General features: G+C 64.3%; 26 non-coding genes across 26 annotated transcripts; all 26 read left to right on the forward strand.

The window, feature by feature from the left end:
• Positions 1–970: 970 nt before the first annotated feature.
• TRNAH-GUG (transfer RNA histidin (anticodon GUG)) lies at positions 971–1,042 on the forward strand. The gene has a single exon. It is a non-coding gene; the product is annotated as a tRNA-His (tRNA).
• Positions 1,043–1,627: 585 nt separating this feature from the next.
• On the forward strand, positions 1,628–1,699 carry TRNAD-GUC (transfer RNA aspartic acid (anticodon GUC)). Its single transcript has one exon. It is a non-coding gene; the product is annotated as a tRNA-Asp (tRNA).
• Positions 1,700–2,123: 424 nt separating this feature from the next.
• On the forward strand, positions 2,124–2,195 carry TRNAH-GUG (transfer RNA histidin (anticodon GUG)). Its single transcript has one exon. It is a non-coding gene; the product is annotated as a tRNA-His (tRNA).
• A 1,081-nt stretch (positions 2,196–3,276) lies between these two features.
• On the forward strand, positions 3,277–3,348 carry TRNAH-GUG (transfer RNA histidin (anticodon GUG)). The gene has a single exon. It is a non-coding gene; the product is annotated as a tRNA-His (tRNA).
• Positions 3,349–3,927: 579 nt separating this feature from the next.
• Positions 3,928–3,999, forward strand: TRNAD-GUC (transfer RNA aspartic acid (anticodon GUC)). The gene has a single exon. It is a non-coding gene; the product is annotated as a tRNA-Asp (tRNA).
• Positions 4,000–4,423: 424 nt separating this feature from the next.
• On the forward strand, positions 4,424–4,495 carry TRNAH-GUG (transfer RNA histidin (anticodon GUG)). Its single transcript has one exon. It is a non-coding gene; the product is annotated as a tRNA-His (tRNA).
• A 577-nt stretch (positions 4,496–5,072) lies between these two features.
• On the forward strand, positions 5,073–5,144 carry TRNAD-GUC (transfer RNA aspartic acid (anticodon GUC)). The gene has a single exon. It is a non-coding gene; the product is annotated as a tRNA-Asp (tRNA).
• Positions 5,145–5,568: 424 nt separating this feature from the next.
• TRNAH-GUG (transfer RNA histidin (anticodon GUG)) lies at positions 5,569–5,640 on the forward strand. The gene has a single exon. It is a non-coding gene; the product is annotated as a tRNA-His (tRNA).
• Positions 5,641–6,217: 577 nt separating this feature from the next.
• TRNAD-GUC (transfer RNA aspartic acid (anticodon GUC)) lies at positions 6,218–6,289 on the forward strand. Its single transcript has one exon. It is a non-coding gene; the product is annotated as a tRNA-Asp (tRNA).
• Positions 6,290–6,713: 424 nt separating this feature from the next.
• TRNAH-GUG (transfer RNA histidin (anticodon GUG)) lies at positions 6,714–6,785 on the forward strand. The gene has a single exon. It is a non-coding gene; the product is annotated as a tRNA-His (tRNA).
• A 577-nt stretch (positions 6,786–7,362) lies between these two features.
• Positions 7,363–7,434, forward strand: TRNAD-GUC (transfer RNA aspartic acid (anticodon GUC)). Its single transcript has one exon. It is a non-coding gene; the product is annotated as a tRNA-Asp (tRNA).
• Positions 7,435–7,858: 424 nt separating this feature from the next.
• Positions 7,859–7,930, forward strand: TRNAH-GUG (transfer RNA histidin (anticodon GUG)). The gene has a single exon. It is a non-coding gene; the product is annotated as a tRNA-His (tRNA).
• A 577-nt stretch (positions 7,931–8,507) lies between these two features.
• TRNAD-GUC (transfer RNA aspartic acid (anticodon GUC)) lies at positions 8,508–8,579 on the forward strand. Its single transcript has one exon. It is a non-coding gene; the product is annotated as a tRNA-Asp (tRNA).
• Positions 8,580–9,003: 424 nt separating this feature from the next.
• On the forward strand, positions 9,004–9,075 carry TRNAH-GUG (transfer RNA histidin (anticodon GUG)). The gene has a single exon. It is a non-coding gene; the product is annotated as a tRNA-His (tRNA).
• A 577-nt stretch (positions 9,076–9,652) lies between these two features.
• On the forward strand, positions 9,653–9,724 carry TRNAD-GUC (transfer RNA aspartic acid (anticodon GUC)). Its single transcript has one exon. It is a non-coding gene; the product is annotated as a tRNA-Asp (tRNA).
• Positions 9,725–10,148: 424 nt separating this feature from the next.
• TRNAH-GUG (transfer RNA histidin (anticodon GUG)) lies at positions 10,149–10,220 on the forward strand. Its single transcript has one exon. It is a non-coding gene; the product is annotated as a tRNA-His (tRNA).
• Positions 10,221–10,797: 577 nt separating this feature from the next.
• Positions 10,798–10,869, forward strand: TRNAD-GUC (transfer RNA aspartic acid (anticodon GUC)). Its single transcript has one exon. It is a non-coding gene; the product is annotated as a tRNA-Asp (tRNA).
• A 424-nt stretch (positions 10,870–11,293) lies between these two features.
• On the forward strand, positions 11,294–11,365 carry TRNAH-GUG (transfer RNA histidin (anticodon GUG)). Its single transcript has one exon. It is a non-coding gene; the product is annotated as a tRNA-His (tRNA).
• A 577-nt stretch (positions 11,366–11,942) lies between these two features.
• On the forward strand, positions 11,943–12,014 carry TRNAD-GUC (transfer RNA aspartic acid (anticodon GUC)). The gene has a single exon. It is a non-coding gene; the product is annotated as a tRNA-Asp (tRNA).
• Positions 12,015–12,438: 424 nt separating this feature from the next.
• On the forward strand, positions 12,439–12,510 carry TRNAH-GUG (transfer RNA histidin (anticodon GUG)). Its single transcript has one exon. It is a non-coding gene; the product is annotated as a tRNA-His (tRNA).
• A 577-nt stretch (positions 12,511–13,087) lies between these two features.
• Positions 13,088–13,159, forward strand: TRNAD-GUC (transfer RNA aspartic acid (anticodon GUC)). The gene has a single exon. It is a non-coding gene; the product is annotated as a tRNA-Asp (tRNA).
• A 424-nt stretch (positions 13,160–13,583) lies between these two features.
• Positions 13,584–13,655, forward strand: TRNAH-GUG (transfer RNA histidin (anticodon GUG)). Its single transcript has one exon. It is a non-coding gene; the product is annotated as a tRNA-His (tRNA).
• A 577-nt stretch (positions 13,656–14,232) lies between these two features.
• TRNAD-GUC (transfer RNA aspartic acid (anticodon GUC)) lies at positions 14,233–14,304 on the forward strand. Its single transcript has one exon. It is a non-coding gene; the product is annotated as a tRNA-Asp (tRNA).
• A 424-nt stretch (positions 14,305–14,728) lies between these two features.
• On the forward strand, positions 14,729–14,800 carry TRNAH-GUG (transfer RNA histidin (anticodon GUG)). The gene has a single exon. It is a non-coding gene; the product is annotated as a tRNA-His (tRNA).
• A 577-nt stretch (positions 14,801–15,377) lies between these two features.
• TRNAD-GUC (transfer RNA aspartic acid (anticodon GUC)) lies at positions 15,378–15,449 on the forward strand. The gene has a single exon. It is a non-coding gene; the product is annotated as a tRNA-Asp (tRNA).
• A 424-nt stretch (positions 15,450–15,873) lies between these two features.
• TRNAH-GUG (transfer RNA histidin (anticodon GUG)) lies at positions 15,874–15,945 on the forward strand. Its single transcript has one exon. It is a non-coding gene; the product is annotated as a tRNA-His (tRNA).
• The last annotated feature ends 141 nt before the right edge of the window (positions 15,946–16,086 follow it).

Here is a 16,086-nt window from a genome sequence, read left to right on the forward strand (position 1 = left end):
GGGAAGGCGAGCAGGGGGACTCCTTCCTTCCTTCCTTCCTGGGTGCCAGAGTCCATGAGCAGCTCCTTCCCTCCTGGAAAGCGCTGTGCTTGGAAGGTGGGTGCAGCGGGCGCGGAAAGGAAAGGAAGGCTGTGCGGGCCTGAGAAGCTGAAGCGCTTGGAAGGCCAAGGGCTGCCGTGGCTGAGGGCGTGGCATGTGAGGAAAGGGGAGGGCAGGAAGGAAGGGTTGTGAGAGGAGGGAGAAGGTGGTGAGGAGGGCAAGTGTGGGAAGAGGGGAGGTGAGTAGCGCCCCCAAGGCCTCGTGGTCAGAGCAAGGGTGGTAGAAGTAGGAGAGGGCTGTGGGCGCGTGCAGCCCAGGGGTGTTGGAAGGCCAAGTGAGGAAGCGGAAGCGGGGCTGTTGCTCGGGGCGGCTGTGGGGTGCAGAGGCCATAGGTAGTGCGGCAGAGCAGGCTGGAGCAAGAAGCCCTGCTCCTTTCCTCGTTAGTATAGTGGGTGAGTATCCCCGCCTGTCACGCGGGAGACCGGGGTTCGATTCCCCGACGGGGAGAGCGCCACCCTCCCCTTTTTGCCCGGAGGCAGAGAGATGCCGCCTGCCCCGCACGGCAAGCAGCACTCCCGCCCCGGCAGGGTGATTCTTACCCGCAGAGAGACAAGGAGCCTGCAAAGCCACCGGCTCCGGCTTGCCCTTGCCGTAGCCTGACGGCAAGACACGCCCGTGGAGCGCACGCTGCAGAGCGACAAAGGGGCAGACTGTGGCCGAGGGCACGAGGAGCATGAGGGTGGCGACGGAGAGAGAAAAGCGGAGCGGCAGCAGGCCGGTCTCCGGTCTTCTTCTCCTTTGGGAATGGTGTGGAGTGTGAGAGTCCCAGGGAGACTTGAGAAGTATCCCCCGGCCTAGGTGAGGGAGGCGGCCTTTGTGCGAGCGCAGAGCTGAGCCTTCACGGCTCAGGTGCGGCTGAGCTTGCGTCCCGGCCGTGGTCGTATAGTGGTTAGTACTCTGTGCTGTGGCCGCAGCAACCTCGGTTCGAATCCGAGTCACGGCATGGCTTTTTTAGTGAGGGATCTTCAGAGCGGCAGCCTGCTTGCGCCCGAGTGCACAGAGGGCCAGCAGCTGTCCCTGGCTTGGGCTTGGGCTTGGGAGTGGAGCGGACGGGTGGCAAGGCGAGCAGGGGGACTCCTTCCTTCCTTCCTTCCTGGGTGCCAGAGTCCATGAGCAGCTCCTTCCCTCCTGGAAAGCGCTGTGCTTGGAAGGTGGGTGCAGCGGGCGCGGAAAGGAAAGGAAGGCTGTGCGGGCCTGAGAAGCTGAAGCGCTTGGAAGGCCAAGGGCTGCCGTGGCTGAGGGCGTGGCATGTGAGGAAAGGGGAGGGCAGGAAGGAAGGGTTGTGAGAGGAGGGAGAAGGTGGTGAGGAGGGCAAGTGTGGGAAGAGGGGAGGTGAGTAGCGCCCCCAAGGCCTCGTGGTCAGAGCAAGGGTGGTAGAAGTAGGAGAGGGCTGTGGGCGCGTGCAGCCCAGGGGTGTTGGAAGGCCAAGTGAGGAAGCGGAAGCGGGGCTGTTGCTCGGGGCGGCTGTGGGGTGCAGAGGCCATAGGTAGTGCGGCAGAGCAGGCTGGAGCAAGAGGCCCTGCTCCTTTCCTCGTTAGTATAGTGGTGAGTATCCCCGCCTGTCACGCGGGAGACCGGGGTTCGATTCCCCGACGGGGAGAGCGCCACCCTCCCCTTTTTGCCCGGAGGCAGAGAGATGCCGCCTGCCCCGCACGGCAAGCAGCACTCCCGCCCCGGCAGGGTGATTCTTACCCGCAGAGAGACAAGGAGCCTGCAAAGCCACCGGCTCCGGCTTGCCCTTGCCGTAGCCTGACGGCAAGACACGCCCGTGGAGCGCACGCTGCAGAGCGACAAAGGGGCAGACTGTGGCCGAGGGCACGAGGAGCATGAGGGTGGCGACGGAGAGAGAAAAGCGGAGCGGCAGCAGGCCGGTCTCCGGTCTTCTTCTCCTTTGGGAATGGTGTGGAGTGTGAGAGTCCCAGGGAGACTTGAGAAGTATCCCCCGGCCTAGGTGAGGGAGGCGGCCTTTGTGCGAGCGCAGAGCTGAGCCTTCACGGCTCAGGTGCGGCTGAGCTTGCGTCCCGGCCGTGGTCGTATAGTGGTTAGTACTCTGTGCTGTGGCCGCAGCAACCTCGGTTCGAATCCGAGTCACGGCATGGCTTTTTTAGTGAGGGATCTTCAGAGCGGCAGCCTGCTTGCGCCCGAGTGCACAGAGGGCCAGCAGCTGTCCCTGGCTTGGGCTTGGGCTTGGGAGTGGAGCGGACGGGTGGCAAGGCGAGCAGGGGGACTCCTTCCTTCCTTCCTTCCTGGGTGCCAGAGTCCATGAGCAGCTCCTTCCCTCCTGGAAAGCGCTGTGCTTGGAAGGTGGGTGCAGCGGGCGCGGAAAGGAAAGGAAGGCTGTGCGGGCCTGAGAAGCTGAAGCGCTTGGAAGGCCAAGGGCTGCCGTGGCTGAGGGCGTGGCATGTGAGGAAAGGGGAGGGCAGGAAGGAAGGGTTGTGAGAGGAGGGAGAAGGTGGTGAGGAGGGCAAGTGTGGGAAGAGGGGAGGTGAGTAGCGCCCCCAAGGCCTCGTGGTCAGAGCAAGGGTGGTAGAAGTAGGAGAGGGCTGTGGGCGCGTGCAGCCCAGGGGTGTTGGAAGGCCAAGTGAGGAAGCGGAAGCGGGGCTGTTGCTCGGGGCGGCTGTGGGGTGCAGAGGCCATAGGTAGTGAGGCAGAGCAGGCTGGAGCAAGAGGCCCTGCTCCTTTCCTCGTTAGTATAGTGGTGAGTATCCCCGCCTGTCACGTGGGAGACCGGGGTTCGATTCCCCGACGGGGAGAGCGCCACCCTCCCCTTTTTGCCCGGAGGCAGAGAGATGCCGCCTGCCCCGCACGGCAAGCAGCACTCCCGCCCCGGCAGGGTGATTCTTACCCGCAGAGAGACAAGGAGCCTGCAAAGCCACCGGCTCCGGCTTGCCCTTGCCGTAGCCTGACGGCAAGACACGCCCGTGGAGCGCACGCTGCAGAGCGACAAAGGGGCAGACTGTGGCCGAGGGCACGAGGAGCATGAGGGTGGCGACGGAGAGAGAAAAGCGGAGCGGCAGCAGGCCGGTCTCCGGTCTTCTTCTCCTTTGGGAATGGTGTGGAGTGTGAGAGTCCCAGGGAGACTTGAGAAGTATCCCCCGGCCTAGGTGAGGGAGGCGGCCTTTGTGCGAGCGCAGAGCTGAGCCTTCACGGCTCAGGTGCGGCTGAGCTTGCGTCCCGGCCGTGGTCGTATAGTGGTTAGTACTCTGTGCTGTGGCCGCAGCAACCTCGGTTCGAATCCGAGTCACGGCATGGCTTTTTTAGTGAGGGATCTTCAGAGCGGCAGCCTGCTTGCGCCCGAGTGCACAGAGGGCCAGCAGCTGTCCCTGGCTTGGGCTTGGGAGTGGAGCGGACGGGTGGGAAGGCGAGCAGGGGGACTCCTTCCTTCCTTCCTTCCTGGGTGCCAGAGTCCATGAGCAGCTCCTTCCCTCCTGGAAAGCGCTGTGCTTGGAAGGTGGGTGCAGCGGGCGCGGAAAGGAAAGGAAGGCTGTGCGGGCCTGAGAAGCTGAAGCGCTTGGAAGGCCAAGGGCTGCCGTGGCTGAGGGCGTGGCATGTGAGGAAAGGGGAGGGCAGGAAGGAAGGGTTGTGAGAGGAGGGAGAAGGTGGTGAGGAGGGCAAGTGTGGGAAGAGGGGAGGTGAGTAGCGCCCCCAAGGCCTCGTGGTCAGAGCAAGGGTGGTAGAAGTAGGAGAGGGCTGTGGGCGCGTGCAGCCCAGGGGTGTTGGAAGGCCAAGTGAGGAAGCGGAAGCGGGGCTGTTGCTCGGGGCGGCTGTGGGGTGCAGAGGCCATAGGTAGTGCGGCAGAGCAGGCTGGAGCAAGAGGCCCTGCTCCTTTCCTCGTTAGTATAGTGGTGAGTATCCCCGCCTGTCACGCGGGAGACCGGGGTTCGATTCCCCGACGGGGAGAGCGCCACCCTCCCCTTTTTGCCCGGAGGCAGAGAGATGCCGCCTGCCCCGCACGGCAAGCAGCACTCCCGCCCCGGCAGGGTGATTCTTACCCGCAGAGAGACAAGGAGCCTGCAAAGCCACCGGCTCCGGCTTGCCCTTGCCGTAGCCTGACGGCAAGACACGCCCGTGGAGCGCACGCTGCAGAGCGACAAAGGGGCAGACTGTGGCCGAGGGCACGAGGAGCATGAGGGTGGCGACGGAGAGAGAAAAGCGGAGCGGCAGCAGGCCGGTCTCCGGTCTTCTTCTCCTTTGGGAATGGTGTGGAGTGTGAGAGTCCCAGGGAGACTTGAGAAGTATCCCCCGGCCTAGGTGAGGGAGGCGGCCTTTGTGCGAGCGCAGAGCTGAGCCTTCACGGCTCAGGTGCGGCTGAGCTTGCGTCCCGGCCGTGGTCGTATAGTGGTTAGTACTCTGTGCTGTGGCCGCAGCAACCTCGGTTCGAATCCGAGTCACGGCATGGCTTTTTTAGTGAGGGATCTTCAGAGCGGCAGCCTGCTTGCGCCCGAGTGCACAGAGGGCCAGCAGCTGTCCCTGGCTTGGGCTTGGGCTTGGGAGTGGAGCGGACGGGTGGCAAGGCGAGCAGGGGGACTCCTTCCTTCCTGGGTGCCAGAGTCCATGAGCAGCTCCTTCCCTCCTGGAAAGCGCTGTGCTTGGAAGGTGGGTGCAGCGGGCGCGGAAAGGAAAGGAAGGCTGTGCGGGCCTGAGAAGCTGAAGCGCTTGGAAGGCCAAGGGCTGCCGTGGCTGAGGGCGTGGCATGTGAGGAAAGGGGAGGGCAGGAAGGAAGGGTTGTGAGAGGAGGGAGAAGGTGGTGAGGAGGGCAAGTGTGGGAAGAGGGGAGGTGAGTAGCGCCCCCAAGGCCTCGTGGTCAGAGCAAGGGTGGTAGAAGTAGGAGAGGGCTGTGGGCGCGTGCAGCCCAGGGGTGTTGGAAGGCCAAGTGAGGAAGCGGAAGCGGGGCTGTTGCTCGGGGCGGCTGTGGGGTGCAGAGGCCATAGGTAGTGCGGCAGAGCAGGCTGGAGCAAGAGGCCCTGCTCCTTTCCTCGTTAGTATAGTGGTGAGTATCCCCGCCTGTCACGCGGGAGACCGGGGTTCGATTCCCCGACGGGGAGAGCGCCACCCTCCCCTTTTTGCCCGGAGGCAGAGAGATGCCGCCTGCCCCGCACGGCAAGCAGCACTCCCGCCCCGGCAGGGTGATTCTTACCCGCAGAGAGACAAGGAGCCTGCAAAGCCACCGGCTCCGGCTTGCCCTTGCCGTAGCCTGACGGCAAGACACGCCCGTGGAGCGCACGCTGCAGAGCGACAAAGGGGCAGACTGTGGCCGAGGGCACGAGGAGCATGAGGGTGGCGACGGAGAGAGAAAAGCGGAGCGGCAGCAGGCCGGTCTCCGGTCTTCTTCTCCTTTGGGAATGGTGTGGAGTGTGAGAGTCCCAGGGAGACTTGAGAAGTATCCCCCGGCCTAGGTGAGGGAGGCGGCCTTTGTGCGAGCGCAGAGCTGAGCCTTCACGGCTCAGGTGCGGCTGAGCTTGCGTCCCGGCCGTGGTCGTATAGTGGTTAGTACTCTGTGCTGTGGCCGCAGCAACCTCGGTTCGAATCCGAGTCACGGCATGGCTTTTTTAGTGAGGGATCTTCAGAGCGGCAGCCTGCTTGCGCCCGAGTGCACAGAGGGCCAGCAGCTGTCCCTGGCTTGGGCTTGGGCTTGGGAGTGGAGCGGACGGGTGGCAAGGCGAGCAGGGGGACTCCTTCCTTCCTGGGTGCCAGAGTCCATGAGCAGCTCCTTCCCTCCTGGAAAGCGCTGTGCTTGGAAGGTGGGTGCAGCGGGCGCGGAAAGGAAAGGAAGGCTGTGCGGGCCTGAGAAGCTGAAGCGCTTGGAAGGCCAAGGGCTGCCGTGGCTGAGGGCGTGGCATGTGAGGAAAGGGGAGGGCAGGAAGGAAGGGTTGTGAGAGGAGGGAGAAGGTGGTGAGGAGGGCAAGTGTGGGAAGAGGGGAGGTGAGTAGCGCCCCCAAGGCCTCGTGGTCAGAGCAAGGGTGGTAGAAGTAGGAGAGGGCTGTGGGCGCGTGCAGCCCAGGGGTGTTGGAAGGCCAAGTGAGGAAGCGGAAGCGGGGCTGTTGCTCGGGGCGGCTGTGGGGTGCAGAGGCCATAGGTAGTGCGGCAGAGCAGGCTGGAGCAAGAGGCCCTGCTCCTTTCCTCGTTAGTATAGTGGTGAGTATCCCCGCCTGTCACGCGGGAGACCGGGGTTCGATTCCCCGACGGGGAGAGCGCCACCCTCCCCTTTTTGCCCGGAGGCAGAGAGATGCCGCCTGCCCCGCACGGCAAGCAGCACTCCCGCCCCGGCAGGGTGATTCTTACCCGCAGAGAGACAAGGAGCCTGCAAAGCCACCGGCTCCGGCTTGCCCTTGCCGTAGCCTGACGGCAAGACACGCCCGTGGAGCGCACGCTGCAGAGCGACAAAGGGGCAGACTGTGGCCGAGGGCACGAGGAGCATGAGGGTGGCGACGGAGAGAGAAAAGCGGAGCGGCAGCAGGCCGGTCTCCGGTCTTCTTCTCCTTTGGGAATGGTGTGGAGTGTGAGAGTCCCAGGGAGACTTGAGAAGTATCCCCCGGCCTAGGTGAGGGAGGCGGCCTTTGTGCGAGCGCAGAGCTGAGCCTTCACGGCTCAGGTGCGGCTGAGCTTGCGTCCCGGCCGTGGTCGTATAGTGGTTAGTACTCTGTGCTGTGGCCGCAGCAACCTCGGTTCGAATCCGAGTCACGGCATGGCTTTTTTAGTGAGGGATCTTCAGAGCGGCAGCCTGCTTGCGCCCGAGTGCACAGAGGGCCAGCAGCTGTCCCTGGCTTGGGCTTGGGCTTGGGAGTGGAGCGGACGGGTGGCAAGGCGAGCAGGGGGACTCCTTCCTTCCTGGGTGCCAGAGTCCATGAGCAGCTCCTTCCCTCCTGGAAAGCGCTGTGCTTGGAAGGTGGGTGCAGCGGGCGCGGAAAGGAAAGGAAGGCTGTGCGGGCCTGAGAAGCTGAAGCGCTTGGAAGGCCAAGGGCTGCCGTGGCTGAGGGCGTGGCATGTGAGGAAAGGGGAGGGCAGGAAGGAAGGGTTGTGAGAGGAGGGAGAAGGTGGTGAGGAGGGCAAGTGTGGGAAGAGGGGAGGTGAGTAGCGCCCCCAAGGCCTCGTGGTCAGAGCAAGGGTGGTAGAAGTAGGAGAGGGCTGTGGGCGCGTGCAGCCCAGGGGTGTTGGAAGGCCAAGTGAGGAAGCGGAAGCGGGGCTGTTGCTCGGGGCGGCTGTGGGGTGCAGAGGCCATAGGTAGTGCGGCAGAGCAGGCTGGAGCAAGAGGCCCTGCTCCTTTCCTCGTTAGTATAGTGGTGAGTATCCCCGCCTGTCACGCGGGAGACCGGGGTTCGATTCCCCGACGGGGAGAGCGCCACCCTCCCCTTTTTGCCCGGAGGCAGAGAGATGCCGCCTGCCCCGCACGGCAAGCAGCACTCCCGCCCCGGCAGGGTGATTCTTACCCGCAGAGAGACAAGGAGCCTGCAAAGCCACCGGCTCCGGCTTGCCCTTGCCGTAGCCTGACGGCAAGACACGCCCGTGGAGCGCACGCTGCAGAGCGACAAAGGGGCAGACTGTGGCCGAGGGCACGAGGAGCATGAGGGTGGCGACGGAGAGAGAAAAGCGGAGCGGCAGCAGGCCGGTCTCCGGTCTTCTTCTCCTTTGGGAATGGTGTGGAGTGTGAGAGTCCCAGGGAGACTTGAGAAGTATCCCCCGGCCTAGGTGAGGGAGGCGGCCTTTGTGCGAGCGCAGAGCTGAGCCTTCACGGCTCAGGTGCGGCTGAGCTTGCGTCCCGGCCGTGGTCGTATAGTGGTTAGTACTCTGTGCTGTGGCCGCAGCAACCTCGGTTCGAATCCGAGTCACGGCATGGCTTTTTTAGTGAGGGATCTTCAGAGCGGCAGCCTGCTTGCGCCCGAGTGCACAGAGGGCCAGCAGCTGTCCCTGGCTTGGGCTTGGGCTTGGGAGTGGAGCGGACGGGTGGCAAGGCGAGCAGGGGGACTCCTTCCTTCCTGGGTGCCAGAGTCCATGAGCAGCTCCTTCCCTCCTGGAAAGCGCTGTGCTTGGAAGGTGGGTGCAGCGGGCGCGGAAAGGAAAGGAAGGCTGTGCGGGCCTGAGAAGCTGAAGCGCTTGGAAGGCCAAGGGCTGCCGTGGCTGAGGGCGTGGCATGTGAGGAAAGGGGAGGGCAGGAAGGAAGGGTTGTGAGAGGAGGGAGAAGGTGGTGAGGAGGGCAAGTGTGGGAAGAGGGGAGGTGAGTAGCGCCCCCAAGGCCTCGTGGTCAGAGCAAGGGTGGTAGAAGTAGGAGAGGGCTGTGGGCGCGTGCAGCCCAGGGGTGTTGGAAGGCCAAGTGAGGAAGCGGAAGCGGGGCTGTTGCTCGGGGCGGCTGTGGGGTGCAGAGGCCATAGGTAGTGCGGCAGAGCAGGCTGGAGCAAGAGGCCCTGCTCCTTTCCTCGTTAGTATAGTGGTGAGTATCCCCGCCTGTCACGCGGGAGACCGGGGTTCGATTCCCCGACGGGGAGAGCGCCACCCTCCCCTTTTTGCCCGGAGGCAGAGAGATGCCGCCTGCCCCGCACGGCAAGCAGCACTCCCGCCCCGGCAGGGTGATTCTTACCCGCAGAGAGACAAGGAGCCTGCAAAGCCACCGGCTCCGGCTTGCCCTTGCCGTAGCCTGACGGCAAGACACGCCCGTGGAGCGCACGCTGCAGAGCGACAAAGGGGCAGACTGTGGCCGAGGGCACGAGGAGCATGAGGGTGGCGACGGAGAGAGAAAAGCGGAGCGGCAGCAGGCCGGTCTCCGGTCTTCTTCTCCTTTGGGAATGGTGTGGAGTGTGAGAGTCCCAGGGAGACTTGAGAAGTATCCCCCGGCCTAGGTGAGGGAGGCGGCCTTTGTGCGAGCGCAGAGCTGAGCCTTCACGGCTCAGGTGCGGCTGAGCTTGCGTCCCGGCCGTGGTCGTATAGTGGTTAGTACTCTGTGCTGTGGCCGCAGCAACCTCGGTTCGAATCCGAGTCACGGCATGGCTTTTTTAGTGAGGGATCTTCAGAGCGGCAGCCTGCTTGCGCCCGAGTGCACAGAGGGCCAGCAGCTGTCCCTGGCTTGGGCTTGGGCTTGGGAGTGGAGCGGACGGGTGGCAAGGCGAGCAGGGGGACTCCTTCCTTCCTGGGTGCCAGAGTCCATGAGCAGCTCCTTCCCTCCTGGAAAGCGCTGTGCTTGGAAGGTGGGTGCAGCGGGCGCGGAAAGGAAAGGAAGGCTGTGCGGGCCTGAGAAGCTGAAGCGCTTGGAAGGCCAAGGGCTGCCGTGGCTGAGGGCGTGGCATGTGAGGAAAGGGGAGGGCAGGAAGGAAGGGTTGTGAGAGGAGGGAGAAGGTGGTGAGGAGGGCAAGTGTGGGAAGAGGGGAGGTGAGTAGCGCCCCCAAGGCCTCGTGGTCAGAGCAAGGGTGGTAGAAGTAGGAGAGGGCTGTGGGCGCGTGCAGCCCAGGGGTGTTGGAAGGCCAAGTGAGGAAGCGGAAGCGGGGCTGTTGCTCGGGGCGGCTGTGGGGTGCAGAGGCCATAGGTAGTGCGGCAGAGCAGGCTGGAGCAAGAGGCCCTGCTCCTTTCCTCGTTAGTATAGTGGTGAGTATCCCCGCCTGTCACGCGGGAGACCGGGGTTCGATTCCCCGACGGGGAGAGCGCCACCCTCCCCTTTTTGCCCGGAGGCAGAGAGATGCCGCCTGCCCCGCACGGCAAGCAGCACTCCCGCCCCGGCAGGGTGATTCTTACCCGCAGAGAGACAAGGAGCCTGCAAAGCCACCGGCTCCGGCTTGCCCTTGCCGTAGCCTGACGGCAAGACACGCCCGTGGAGCGCACGCTGCAGAGCGACAAAGGGGCAGACTGTGGCCGAGGGCACGAGGAGCATGAGGGTGGCGACGGAGAGAGAAAAGCGGAGCGGCAGCAGGCCGGTCTCCGGTCTTCTTCTCCTTTGGGAATGGTGTGGAGTGTGAGAGTCCCAGGGAGACTTGAGAAGTATCCCCCGGCCTAGGTGAGGGAGGCGGCCTTTGTGCGAGCGCAGAGCTGAGCCTTCACGGCTCAGGTGCGGCTGAGCTTGCGTCCCGGCCGTGGTCGTATAGTGGTTAGTACTCTGTGCTGTGGCCGCAGCAACCTCGGTTCGAATCCGAGTCACGGCATGGCTTTTTTAGTGAGGGATCTTCAGAGCGGCAGCCTGCTTGCGCCCGAGTGCACAGAGGGCCAGCAGCTGTCCCTGGCTTGGGCTTGGGCTTGGGAGTGGAGCGGACGGGTGGCAAGGCGAGCAGGGGGACTCCTTCCTTCCTGGGTGCCAGAGTCCATGAGCAGCTCCTTCCCTCCTGGAAAGCGCTGTGCTTGGAAGGTGGGTGCAGCGGGCGCGGAAAGGAAAGGAAGGCTGTGCGGGCCTGAGAAGCTGAAGCGCTTGGAAGGCCAAGGGCTGCCGTGGCTGAGGGCGTGGCATGTGAGGAAAGGGGAGGGCAGGAAGGAAGGGTTGTGAGAGGAGGGAGAAGGTGGTGAGGAGGGCAAGTGTGGGAAGAGGGGAGGTGAGTAGCGCCCCCAAGGCCTCGTGGTCAGAGCAAGGGTGGTAGAAGTAGGAGAGGGCTGTGGGCGCGTGCAGCCCAGGGGTGTTGGAAGGCCAAGTGAGGAAGCGGAAGCGGGGCTGTTGCTCGGGGCGGCTGTGGGGTGCAGAGGCCATAGGTAGTGCGGCAGAGCAGGCTGGAGCAAGAGGCCCTGCTCCTTTCCTCGTTAGTATAGTGGTGAGTATCCCCGCCTGTCACGCGGGAGACCGGGGTTCGATTCCCCGACGGGGAGAGCGCCACCCTCCCCTTTTTGCCCGGAGGCAGAGAGATGCCGCCTGCCCCGCACGGCAAGCAGCACTCCCGCCCCGGCAGGGTGATTCTTACCCGCAGAGAGACAAGGAGCCTGCAAAGCCACCGGCTCCGGCTTGCCCTTGCCGTAGCCTGACGGCAAGACACGCCCGTGGAGCGCACGCTGCAGAGCGACAAAGGGGCAGACTGTGGCCGAGGGCACGAGGAGCATGAGGGTGGCGACGGAGAGAGAAAAGCGGAGCGGCAGCAGGCCGGTCTCCGGTCTTCTTCTCCTTTGGGAATGGTGTGGAGTGTGAGAGTCCCAGGGAGACTTGAGAAGTATCCCCCGGCCTAGGTGAGGGAGGCGGCCTTTGTGCGAGCGCAGAGCTGAGCCTTCACGGCTCAGGTGCGGCTGAGCTTGCGTCCCGGCCGTGGTCGTATAGTGGTTAGTACTCTGTGCTGTGGCCGCAGCAACCTCGGTTCGAATCCGAGTCACGGCATGGCTTTTTTAGTGAGGGATCTTCAGAGCGGCAGCCTGCTTGCGCCCGAGTGCACAGAGGGCCAGCAGCTGTCCCTGGCTTGGGCTTGGGCTTGGGAGTGGAGCGGACGGGTGGCAAGGCGAGCAGGGGGACTCCTTCCTTCCTGGGTGCCAGAGTCCATGAGCAGCTCCTTCCCTCCTGGAAAGCGCTGTGCTTGGAAGGTGGGTGCAGCGGGCGCGGAAAGGAAAGGAAGGCTGTGCGGGCCTGAGAAGCTGAAGCGCTTGGAAGGCCAAGGGCTGCCGTGGCTGAGGGCGTGGCATGTGAGGAAAGGGGAGGGCAGGAAGGAAGGGTTGTGAGAGGAGGGAGAAGGTGGTGAGGAGGGCAAGTGTGGGAAGAGGGGAGGTGAGTAGCGCCCCCAAGGCCTCGTGGTCAGAGCAAGGGTGGTAGAAGTAGGAGAGGGCTGTGGGCGCGTGCAGCCCAGGGGTGTTGGAAGGCCAAGTGAGGAAGCGGAAGCGGGGCTGTTGCTCGGGGCGGCTGTGGGGTGCAGAGGCCATAGGTAGTGCGGCAGAGCAGGCTGGAGCAAGAGGCCCTGCTCCTTTCCTCGTTAGTATAGTGGTGAGTATCCCCGCCTGTCACGCGGGAGACCGGGGTTCGATTCCCCGACGGGGAGAGCGCCACCCTCCCCTTTTTGCCCGGAGGCAGAGAGATGCCGCCTGCCCCGCACGGCAAGCAGCACTCCCGCCCCGGCAGGGTGATTCTTACCCGCAGAGAGACAAGGAGCCTGCAAAGCCACCGGCTCCGGCTTGCCCTTGCCGTAGCCTGACGGCAAGACACGCCCGTGGAGCGCACGCTGCAGAGCGACAAAGGGGCAGACTGTGGCCGAGGGCACGAGGAGCATGAGGGTGGCGACGGAGAGAGAAAAGCGGAGCGGCAGCAGGCCGGTCTCCGGTCTTCTTCTCCTTTGGGAATGGTGTGGAGTGTGAGAGTCCCAGGGAGACTTGAGAAGTATCCCCCGGCCTAGGTGAGGGAGGCGGCCTTTGTGCGAGCGCAGAGCTGAGCCTTCACGGCTCAGGTGCGGCTGAGCTTGCGTCCCGGCCGTGGTCGTATAGTGGTTAGTACTCTGTGCTGTGGCCGCAGCAACCTCGGTTCGAATCCGAGTCACGGCATGGCTTTTTTAGTGAGGGATCTTCAGAGCGGCAGCCTGCTTGCGCCCGAGTGCACAGAGGGCCAGCAGCTGTCCCTGGCTTGGGCTTGGGCTTGGGAGTGGAGCGGACGGGTGGCAAGGCGAGCAGGGGGACTCCTTCCTTCCTGGGTGCCAGAGTCCATGAGCAGCTCCTTCCCTCCTGGAAAGCGCTGTGCTTGGAAGGTGGGTGCAGCGGGCGCGGAAAGGAAAGGAAGGCTGTGCGGGCCTGAGAAGCTGAAGCGCTTGGAAGGCCAAGGGCTGCCGTGGCTGAGGGCGTGGCATGTGAGGAAAGGGGAGGGCAGGAAGGAAGGGTTGTGAGAGGAGGGAGAAGGTGGTGAGGAGGGCAAGTGTGGGAAGAGGGGAGGTGAGTAGCGCCCCCAAGGCCTCGTGGTCAGAGCAAGGGTGGTAGAAGTAGGAGAGGGCTGTGGGCGCGTGCAGCCCAGGGGTGTTGGAAGGCCAAGTGAGGAAGCGGAAGCGGGGCTGTTGCTCGGGGCGGCTGTGGGGTGCAGAGGCCATAGGTAGTGCGGCAGAGCAGGCTGGAGCAAGAGGCCCTGCTCCTTTCCTCGTTAGTATAGTGGTGAGTATCCCCGCCTGTCACGCGGGAGACCGGGGTTCGATTCCCCGACGGGGAGAGCGCCACCCTCCCCTTTTTGCCCGGAGGCAGAGAGATGCCGCCTGCCCCGCACGGCAAGCAGCACTCCCGCCCCGGCAGGGTGATTCTTACCCGCAGAGAGACAAGGAGCCTGCAAAGCCACCGGCTCCGGCTTGCCCTTGCCGTAGCCTGACGGCAAGACACGCCCGTGGAGCGCACGCTGCAGAGCGACAAAGGGGCAGACTGTGGCCGAGGGCACGAGGAGCATGAGGGTGGCGACGGAGAGAGAAAAGCGGAGCGGCAGCAGGCCGGTCTCCGGTCTTCTTCTCCTTTGGGAATGGTGTGGAGTGTGAGAGTCCCAGGGAGACTTGAGAAGTATCCCCCGGCCTAGGTGAGGGAGGCGGCCTTTGTGCGAGCGCAGAGCTGAGCCTTCACGGCTCAGGTGCGGCTGAGCTTGCGTCCCGGCCGTGGTCGTATAGTGGTTAGTACTCTGTGCTGTGGCCGCAGCAACCTCGGTTCGAATCCGAGTCACGGCATGGCTTTTTTAGTGAGGGATCTTCAGAGCGGCAGCCTGCTTGCGCCCGAGTGCACAGAGGGCCAGCAGCTGTCCCTGGCTTGGGCTTGGGCTTGGGAGTGGAGCGGACGGGTGGCAAGGCGAGCAGGGGGACTCCTTCCTTCCTGGGTGCCAGAGTCCATGAGCAGCTCCTTCCCTCCTGGAAAGCGCTGTGCTTGGAAGGTGGGTGCAGCGGGCGCGGAAAGGAAAGGAAGGCTGTGCGGGCCTGAGAAGCTGAAGCGCTTGGAAGGCCAAGGGCTGCCGTGGCTGAGGGCGTGGCATGTGAGGAAAGGGGAGGGCAGGAAGGAAGGGTTGTGAGAGGAGGGAGAAGGTGGTGAGGAGGGCAAGTGTGGGAAGAGGGGAGGTGAGTAGCGCCCCCAAGGCCTCGTGGTCAGAGCAAGGGTGGTAGAAGTAGGAGAGGGCTGTGGGCGCGTGCAGCCCAGGGGTGTTGGAAGGCCAAGTGAGGAAGCGGAAGCGGGGCTGTTGCTCGGGGCGGCTGTGGGGTGCAGAGGCCATAGGTAGTGCGGCAGAGCAGGCTGGAGCAAGAGGCCCTGCTCCTTTCCTCGTTAGTATAGTGGTGAGTATCCCCGCCTGTCACGCGGGAGACCGGGGTTCGATTCCCCGACGGGGAGAGCGCCACCCTCCCCTTTTTGCCCGGAGGCAGAGAGATGCCGCCTGCCCCGCACGGCAAGCAGCACTCCCGCCCCGGCAGGGTGATTCTTACCCGCAGAGAGACAAGGAGCCTGCAAAGCCACCGGCTCCGGCTTGCCCTTGCCGTAGCCTGACGGCAAGACACGCCCGTGGAGCGCACGCTGCAGAGCGACAAAGGGGCAGACTGTGGCCGAGGGCACGAGGAGCATGAGGGTGGCGACGGAGAGAGAAAAGCGGAGCGGCAGCAGGCCGGTCTCCGGTCTTCTTCTCCTTTGGGAATGGTGTGGAGTGTGAGAGTCCCAGGGAGACTTGAGAAGTATCCCCCGGCCTAGGTGAGGGAGGCGGCCTTTGTGCGAGCGCAGAGCTGAGCCTTCACGGCTCAGGTGCGGCTGAGCTTGCGTCCCGGCCGTGGTCGTATAGTGGTTAGTACTCTGTGCTGTGGCCGCAGCAACCTCGGTTCGAATCCGAGTCACGGCATGGCTTTTTTAGTGAGGGATCTTCAGAGCGGCAGCCTGCTTGCGCCCGAGTGCACAGAGGGCCAGCAGCTGTCCCTGGCTTGGGCTTGGGCTTGGGAGTGGAGCGGACGGGTGGCAAGGCGAGCAGGGGGACTCCTTCCTTCCTGGGTGCCAGAGTCCATGAGCAGCTCCTTCCCTCCTGGAAAGCGCTGTGCTTGGAAGGTGGGTGCAGCGGGCGCGGAAAGGAAAGGAAGGCTGTGCGGGCCTGAGAAGCTGAAGCGCTTGGAAGGCCAAGGGCTGCCGTGGCTGAGGGCGTGGCATGTGAGGAAAGGGGAGGGCAGGAAGGAAGGGTTGTGAGAGGAGGGAGAAGGTGGTGAGGAGGGCAAGTGTGGGAAGAGGGGAGGTGAGTAGCGCCCCCAAGGCCTCGTGGTCAGAGCAAGGGTGGTAGAAGTAGGAGAGGGCTGTGGGCGCGTGCAGCCCAGGGGTGTTGGAAGGCCAAGTGAGGAAGCGGAAGCGGGGCTGTTGCTCGGGGCGGCTGTGGGGTGCAGAGGCCATAGGTAGTGCGGCAGAGCAGGCTGGAGCAAGAGGCCCTGCTCCTTTCCTCGTTAGTATAGTGGTGAGTATCCCCGCCTGTCACGCGGGAGACCGGGGTTCGATTCCCCGACGGGGAGAGCGCCACCCTCCCCTTTTTGCCCGGAGGCAGAGAGATGCCGCCTGCCCCGCACGGCAAGCAGCACTCCCGCCCCGGCAGGGTGATTCTTACCCGCAGAGAGACAAGGAGCCTGCAAAGCCACCGGCTCCGGCTTGCCCTTGCCGTAGCCTGACGGCAAGACACGCCCGTGGAGCGCACGCTGCAGAGCGACAAAGGGGCAGACTGTGGCCGAGGGCACGAGGAGCATGAGGGTGGCGACGGAGAGAGAAAAGCGGAGCGGCAGCAGGCCGGTCTCCGGTCTTCTTCTCCTTTGGGAATGGTGTGGAGTGTGAGAGTCCCAGGGAGACTTGAGAAGTATCCCCCGGCCTAGGTGAGGGAGGCGGCCTTTGTGCGAGCGCAGAGCTGAGCCTTCACGGCTCAGGTGCGGCTGAGCTTGCGTCCCGGCCGTGGTCGTATAGTGGTTAGTACTCTGTGCTGTGGCCGCAGCAACCTCGGTTCGAATCCGAGTCACGGCATGGCTTTTTTAGTGAGGGATCTTCAGAGCGGCAGCCTGCTTGCGCCCGAGTGCACAGAGGGCCAGCAGCTGTCCCTGGCTTGGGCTTGGGAGTGGAGCGGACGGGTGGCAAGGCGAGCAGGGGGACTCCTTCCTTCCTGGG

Source organism: Pelodiscus sinensis, chromosome 26 (assembly GCF_052426305.1).
Source record: "Pelodiscus sinensis isolate ZL-2025 chromosome 26, ASM5242630v1, whole genome shotgun sequence".
Taxonomy (NCBI): domain Eukaryota; kingdom Metazoa; phylum Chordata; order Testudines; family Trionychidae; genus Pelodiscus; species Pelodiscus sinensis.